The sequence below is a fragment of the Coturnix japonica genome, chromosome 2 (assembly GCF_001577835.2).
Source record: "Coturnix japonica isolate 7356 chromosome 2, Coturnix japonica 2.1, whole genome shotgun sequence".
In the NCBI taxonomy this organism is placed as follows: Eukaryota; Metazoa; Chordata; class Aves; order Galliformes; family Phasianidae; genus Coturnix; species Coturnix japonica.
The window spans coordinates 69,762,624-69,770,713 of NC_029517.1; positions in this window are offsets into that span (position 1 = coordinate 69,762,624).

Genomic DNA, 8,090 nt, shown 5'->3' on the forward strand with positions numbered 1-8,090 from the left:
TGTTTATGCATTCTATTCCATTTGGGAAGAAAGACTGTACCATGGGAAATATCTCTTCAGCTGAGATGGCCATGGGTTTGCCTAGAGTCTGAGGCTTTCAGCGCCAAAGCTCAAGTACTGGGAGTAGCTTTCCTTCATCACCTTGGCTGGGTAGACATACCTGGAACATCCCAGGTAGCACTGTGCCCAGCTGCTAGACCAGCTAGAGTCAGCACAGACCACCTTTCATTAGTTAGCCTTTAAGAAGGTGGCAAGGGCAGCCCTGGTACAATGGCTCAAGGGGCTGAATACCACAAGAGGTGGAGCTCCATTAGTTTTCCCCAGTGGATGTGGACTAAAACAGCCTGAGGATCTTCGCTTTCTGCAGCTGCAGAAGCAGCAGCAGCACACTGTGAGAATTAGCAGTGCTCTGGCAAAAGCTTATGACTCTAGTGATGCTAGCAAGACAGCCAGTCCCCATCCCCATGTCCTCCTGTCCCCATCCCCACATCTGCAAGTCCTCATCCCCTCAACCCCATGTCCTGTCTTGTTTTGGGAAAGATGCAAATTTTAGAATTGTTGATTTTCTCAGACTACCAGAAGCAGGTGAATTTGAGCAGTTATTTAATCAAAAACTTAACCGCTGACAATAACAAGACAGCATTATTATTATTATTATTTTTCTCAATAATGTTGTAATAAACACCTGGGTTTAGAATATACTTTTGTATTGTTACATACGTGTTGTTATATGCACTTTCCAGTACAGTTCTTTGTTGCTCAACAACATTTCTGCAAGTATTTATTTACCAACATTTTTACGCTGTTGCTGCATTCCTCCTAGGGGAGAGATGAACTTATTTGCTGAGGACTATGTATTTTGTGTCCCACTGAGCTGTAGTACCTATAGTTATTTCTAGCCTCCTTGTACTTGTACATCCTCTTGTCAGACATGTGTGCTTGAGTTATGATTGTCTTGCTGCATTCCAGCTATTATGAAGCTGCTCTTGACTGATTCTCCAAGAACTGCCATTGAATCTCTCCTGATCTTACGTTTCATTTTTCAAACCCCATGGGAAGACAAAGTGTGTTGTTTTTACTATTCATACTTGATCACAGTGCTTAGGAACAATGCATGTCAGCTCGAGGCTTAAAGTGCTAAATAACATTACATAATAAACACTTAGCTATTTTGTCCAAACAAGCTCCTTCACCAAAATGTTGAAAAATTTATTGTACCACTGGGACAGTTGTGCTGTATTCAGTTTTACTCTTCTCTCTTCTTTCATTTGTGCTTTAGGAAAGAAAAACAATATAATCATTTTATCGCTCAAATATTTGTTCTGGAGCCTGGAGAAATTGTTATGCATAATGTAAACGATATCATTAAAAAAGAGAAAGCAATCTTGCAGACAGTGTTACATTAACCCTTCAGCAACATCTATCAGTCCTTTGCCTGCTGATAAACAATGCCAATTAACATCAGCAAGATAGTTAACTACAGCTCCAGGCAGTATTTTCATCCATTCTATTGCTAGTTGAAGGCTTTCTTCTCTTCACCTCTTTACAGACTGGTGGTGCCAAATTTAACATGTACAAACTGTGGAATTTGAAATTCAGTGAGAAAAGAAAGAAACTACATGTAGTTTCTTCTTACTAAAACATTTGATGAATAACTATAATAGTGAAGTGTCTTCAGTTTTCTAACAGCTTTTTTTCCCCAGTTAACTTGCCTATTTCAGGATGCTTTTTAAAGATTCCTTGTCTTCCATATGGTAAATTATTCTTTCTTAATATCTCATACTTAAAGCAAGGACTCTCTGGAGATGGACCTAACTGGTGGTACAAAACCTGGGTAATTAATTATGCTGTTTGCCAAAGAACAGGGAACAAAGGAAATAAGAACATTACTTCTGGAGATGCAGCAGGCACTTTATTAAATGATTGTATCAGCTGGAAAGTAGTTATTAACTTTATTTTAAACTACAATTTAGTAGTTTAATGCTTTTACCTCAGTGAGAAACAAATATTTAGGAAGATTGCAGCTCATGTGTTCTTGTGATTTTAACAGGGATGTGTTAGCTTCATAGAATTACCCATGCCGATCTTGTTTGCATTGCTTTTGATGCTTTTACTACCTGCAAGTCTGGAGTTGACTCTTATCTCTCCTCTGTCTGATACAACAACTAATTTCGGAGTGAGGAAGAGAACATGCACCAGGTGGGCTGTGTTTCTAGTAAGTGATTTCCTTGAGCACATTAAAAAGAACCTTGCCAACAAAATTTCACTGTAGCATTTTGAGTCCAGCTGGCATTGTATCGGAGGCTGTCGAGGGAAGGAGAGAACAGTGAACGCTGAGCCATGTTCATCTGTGGTGTCACTCAGCCAAATTTACCTGTAGGCGTATTGGACTCTCCACTTGCTCTAGAAAGTGTTTTAGTCTGGGATTCTGTGAAATAGACAGGTAGTTTATGTGCACAGTTTCAGTTGTGATTTGCACATTCATTTTTTTTTCCCATCTGAATGTAGTCCTGAAAGCACTACCAAACATATATTTCAGTTCTCTGATTCAACTGCTGGGGTGTATAAACACCCAGAATGCGAACATGCTGGTGAGTCTGGAAAAATTTCTAAGCCTTCATTTCCCCGCTTTCCAAGACAGAAATTGTTTAAAGCAATATTAGGAAGACTGCAATATGGGGCTGTGCTTTGGCAGTAGGCCTGATTTCATGGACTATACATCAAGAATGCCTCATCCACATACTGCAGAATGCTGACACAGTATGAGCTCACACTAGCACTTCAAATCTGTTCCAAAATTTTGAGAGGTTGCTATTTCAACTGCTTGCCTTGCAGTCACATCAAGTTGTTATCTGTCCTGCTGCAAGCACAAACTCCATGTGCTCTGGCCAATCTAGTGAAAATGTGATCTTGGTCCCATTCCTGAGCTAAATTACATTAGTGTTGCTGAATCAAATTTGTCACGCTGTATAGTACCGTTGCAAGTGTTCCTCTCCCTTCTCCCAGATAAACAAAAAAGTGCAAGGCTGGAGATATTTTTCCTTAGTACTTTTTCAAAAATGGCTGAACTGTTTTGGCTGAACCGCTCACATAAATTCAGTTACATGAAACATAGAAAAGTTCACCAATGTTACATGTATAGCTTGAAATGTGACAGGTGATTCTAACAGCTCCATGTCTCACATAACTCAGTCTGACAGAATATATATATTTTACAGGTATCCATGATTAGCAGGTAGGTGACAAGGCACTTGCTCTAAAATTCGGTGTTGAGTAAATTGTGTCATATATGTAACCTTAATTTCTACAAATTAAGTGTGACTATTTGGTGGAAGAAACTAATCTGTTTCTCTAGGCTTTTAGACACTTTTTTGGTCTTCACTGAAGAAATCATATACTTAAGATGCATACCATACAATAACTGGAGCACAGTGCTATAGCCAGCCTCCTGGCAACCTCTGAGAAACAAGCTGTCCCTCTGCCTACTCAGTAGGGTAATGCAGAAAATGTTGCCAGAATGCAGGTGCCTACCTCAAATCATTGCTAGAGGCACTTCAGCAGTAAGCCCTATTTGTGCAGTAAAAAAATGTGAGGAAAATGTTGGTGAACTTTAAAGGCAAGAAGCACTGACTCCCCTAGGAAAAGCAGAAAGATCAGGGAAGATAATCAGAATCTCAGAGCTTCAGGAGGACAAACAGGTGTTGTCTCAGCTATGTTGCCTCCCACTTTGCATTGTAGTGTGAAGGATACATTTTCTTTGACATTCAGGACTTCTGCTTCAGGATTTTTTATTTTTCTATTAATTGAAGGTTGAGTCTTAATGCATGAGCTAAAAAGCCATCTGTATGCTTTTTTCTTTTTTGCTTTCTCATTTTTAATGTTACTGTCCCAGTGTTACTGATTCTCTGCAGTCCATGGTTGTATGAAAAGGCTGGACAAGAAAGTAAAGAACTGGTAATCCCCTCTGGGGAAAGGAAGAGGCAGTCAGTCACCTCAAGGTCATACAAAGTACAATGGGCCTATGCAGAGGTGCACGTTGAACTGATTTGTTTCATTAATCAGAACTCATACTGTGTTTGCAAAGAATAATTGACATTAGCAGAGCTGTGTTACTTGCAAATGCAATATTAACCTTTCTGTTTAATTGTGCTGAGATTTAAACTCAGAAAATAAGCCTTTGCTTATCCAGTAACAACAGTGCCTCTTTTGTTAACAGAGCAAACTTTTTGCAGTGTTATACTGGAAAAGTTTTGATTTTTAGCAGTGAAATAACTACCAAGTTCTTGTAACTGTGATCTGGTGGTGGATAATATCATACACTGAAATGGATCTACATTGTGAGGACCTCGGTGTGCACACTAAGCAGGGGGAACTGGAAAGAAAACGTCAAATATTATCACAATATTTTCCCAAGAAAATGTGCATTTGTGAGGAGAATAGGGAAGATAAATTAGAAGAAAGAGTGTTCAGGATAGGGAATCTGTAGTTTTCCATAGGAAAGGCATTAAACCTCTTTGAAAATGGAAAGCAGAGAGAAAACAACAACAGCAACAACAACAAAACAGTTGAAGGCTTATGTATTTAAAGGAAGTTATGGATGATTAGATTTTTCTCTGAGATAAATGCAGAAGTCTTTGGTTGTGAACTGGTATTTGCATGTTGTATCTGCTACTTATCCTGCAGGTTTCTTACTACCATTGCAGTCCCCATGTATCTGTATTCATGAGTGTGCAGGCTCTTAGATGAGCTTTGTGCTTTGTTTGCTCATTGTTTAGTGTAATGCACTTTGACCAGTGAAGCATCCATAAATACTGCTGCAAACCGTATGTCTATAATATCCTAGACTACTTTTTCATCTTCCTGATGCTGAGTATTACTTGTCCTCTGGGAAAATCCCACTGAAATCAATGGATCTACAAAGGTGTTGCTCAGTTCAGGTAAGATGGCAAAAACATCTCCAGAATTTCATTATTAATTAAAGGCATCTTGTACAGGAGAAGCATCCAGCTTATGACCTGTGTGATTATTCTAGAATACCAGGGTGATTAATACCTCCAGCCCTGATAGCTTACTTTCCATAATCTGACTAAATGAAAAATCTGACTTCAGTGAAAGTGAACAGCTGCCTCCAACCTCCATCACCCTTCCAGGAATTTCTTCCTTCACTGCTTAAGGGATGTTCAGCCAGCCATGCTGGGGTGAAGTGAGCCTGGGAAAGGTTCAGGCTGGAAGGAGACAATGTTCCCCATGTAGATCTTGAGCAGCTTCAAAGATGATGGCTAAAAGAAAGAGCATGGATTGTTTATGGCAGTCTTTTCCCTTCTTCTTGGGCATCTTCTAAGTAAGGAGCTGTCTACCCTGCCATTTATGAATGCATGTGCTTGACTGGACTTTCTGACTAAGGCTGATGACCTGGTGGGCATCAGGAAGAACATAGCATGCAGGTGCAAGGGTTTCATCATGGGACAAGGGGAGGGCTGTGCCATTGCCTTTTCCATATTCTCAGTGGAATTAAGGGGCCTGTCTAATATTAAGCAGCTTGGTACTACCATCCTACAGAAATAGTTATTTTGACATAGTTCTTAGCCTCAGGAATAAGGTTGATGAGAGATTGTTCTACTAGGACAGTTGGTCTCAAATGATGAGATAGCAGTGACCCTTCTGCAAAGCACTGTAAAAACAGACACAGTCACATTCTGACACACGTGTCTATCTTCTTAGTCAAAGAGTTCCACAACAAAGGAAGCATTCCACCTCCCACCTGTTTTTTTCTTTTCATTTCTTCTGTCTCTTTGCCTCTTTTCAGCTGCCCATCTCGCTGTAATCCTCCAATTATGAATTTTCATGAATAAATGCACTCTTTGCAAAAGGTTGGTTTGACTGCTCACTGATCCAGATGATTTTCAGTATGCTTTATAGCTAAAAATTCTTTACTACTTGATACTTGTTTCTTCCTTTCTCTAGAGACTGTATGAGCTAGGAAAAGCAACACACTTTCTTCCTATTTGTAGAAGTTGTTTTGTCCTGACCGAAGACATTTGCACTGAAAATGCTAATAATATCAATTCTTCAAATACTGCAAATGTTTTTACTGAAAGCTAAACCAACATCTCCTCTGTTTGCTGTGTTAGGTCAGGGTACCACCAGTAATGTCAATGGAGCTTTGGCATTTTTCCAGTATTAGCTGTCTGTTAATTTCAGGAATCATTCTCAGTACCTCTGTATTATTGACCTCTGAAGCTATTGATTTCTGTAGCTGGAATACTCTCAAGTCACTGAAGGAAAAAATAGGATTGCTCATATATATATATATATATTATTCATTTGCAAGCTGCATTACGTTTAATTTATTTCTTTATTTACTGCAGGAAAATATCGTAAACAGTACATGTTCATTAGTAGCATCTTGTTTATTATTTTATATCCAGGTACTTCTTAAAAGTAAGAATCAAGATCTTTTTTTCAAAGATGGAAAACTGAAGCACAGATTTATGGCAGATCTCAGTAAGGTTTTACAGAACCTCCTGAACTTCATTCTCCATCAGATTGATGCATTCCTCATGTCTGGGGGGGGGGGGGGGGGGGATAGGGTGATTGGGGCATCTGGAAAAGCTTGTGTAAAAGAGCCATGCATTCACCCTCCCTCCCACCTGACCTTAAATGGAAGAGGACATCCTTCTAGGCTGTACTGATTAGGAAGAAGTGTGCCTTTTTATTTGAAACATAGGAGTTCTTTCTTGCAAAACTTCAGCTGTTCTTGTGTTCTTGTCTTTTATTTTCCTACTTATTTGTAATTATATCTAGCCAGTGACTGATGTTTCTCATGGTTGGAAAGTACTATTAAAGGCACCTGCACATCATACATAGTACAGAATAATTTCTGTCGTTCTTTGCGTGTTATGGAATGTTGATGCAGCAGTGATTTGGCACAAGAGTAGCAAATAGCATTGATTTCACTGCCCTTCTCATTTGCACTGTGCCCGCCTCACACTGTGCTAAAAAAGGCCTGAAATGAAGTAAAATTTGTTTTCTAGCTTCATTGCCTCCTGTCACAGCCTAAGGAGATCTAGTGTTGATATATATTTTTATTTGTTTTTAGAACAAGAGAACTCATGAGATTCTGTATGCTTGAGACACCATATAAAGGGGGAAAAGGTGCATTTTGTGACTGTGGATTTCTTTGGGGTTATTTAGGTCTTGTTTGTTTGTTTTGAGGGATTTTGGTGAGATTTTGTTTTGTTTTTTGTAGTTTGTTTTCCTAAGTTTCTTAATTATGTGGTTTGGTGGAGCAGCTTCAATGGCTGTGGTTTCAGAAGCCTGAGAAAAATAGGAAGCTGCTGATTTTGCAGACATGTGTTTGTGTACCTGCAGGATGAAGGGCAGTATTATTTCTCAAAGTATTCCCATCAGCTGAAAAATGAAGTTTGTCCATTTTAATCCTTAAAAGAAATGTTTACTGCTGCCAAACAAAACTGTAAATTTTATTTTGTCTAACCCAAATGAAAGATTCAGTCTTCCAGACATGAGACATTATGCTTTCTAATTCTCCTCTAAGCCTTGAAGGTTCTTGCAACTACTTTAATTCCTCCCTCTGGAGCTTGTTATGCACCAGTTGAGTTGATTGTTACAAACTGTTATTTCCAGATCCCAGTCTTTTTTCTTTTCTTTTTTCTTTTTTTTTCTTTTTTCATATTCTATTCACCTTCTCCTTTATTAGCAAAAGGCAGATGAGGTAATCTTGCATTTGCCACATATATCTGGAACACTGATTTTTTTTATTTTTTTTTTTCCCATATACTTTATCACGAGGTGCTTCTTGCAGGTTCAGATGGAGAGAACTGTGTCAACTGTAGATGTGCCAGCTTCCCTGCTAAATATTTGGCAGAGGAATGTGTAAAATCCTATTAATGAACAGTGAAAACCTAGACCTAGAAGCAAATTCCTGTAGTGACTAGATTTTATATTTTCACCTCATCCCACTGCTTTTATCTCATCCATGAAGTCTGAGTTCCTAAGGGAAATTCATTTACTGAAGAAGAATTTCATTGTAGTGAATGTGATTTTTTTTTTTTTTTTTTTTTTTTTTTTTT